Source organism: Symphodus melops, assembly GCF_947650265.1.
Source record: "Symphodus melops genome assembly, chromosome: 23".
NCBI classification, from domain to species: Eukaryota; Metazoa; Chordata; class Actinopteri; order Labriformes; family Labridae; genus Symphodus; species Symphodus melops.
The window spans coordinates 12,081,172-12,081,622 of record NC_136713.1 but is presented as its reverse complement, the minus strand read 5'-3'; positions in this window follow the sequence as shown (position 1 = coordinate 12,081,622).

Here is a 451-nt window from a genome sequence, read left to right as displayed (position 1 = left end):
AAATAACGGTCGTTATTATTGTGACTTGAAATAAGAAGTACACCGGCCCGACTGATATGGGAATTTTAGTTCCAATGAATTAAAGTTTGTGAGTGAACTCCTTGAATAAATTAGTTTTTTGTTGCTGTTATTGAATTCTAAGGGACACAAACAGATATAGGCATTTTAGCTTTTACATTTAGTTTAAACATCTTTATTGAAAACATATTTTTAAATAATAGTATTTAAAAGTACAGGTACAATGAACAATAAATATTTTACCATGTTTAGTTGTTGCTCATGCTGCCCCCCCATAGACACTGTATTAAGTCTATGGCCCCCGCTCTACGACTTCTGGTGTTGCTCATAACGCTCAGACGTGCCAAACATTCACCTGAACACAAAGAGCAAATGAAAAAATAATATCTAGACTACGATTTGGACACACTGGATTAAATGATACATGGTTTAA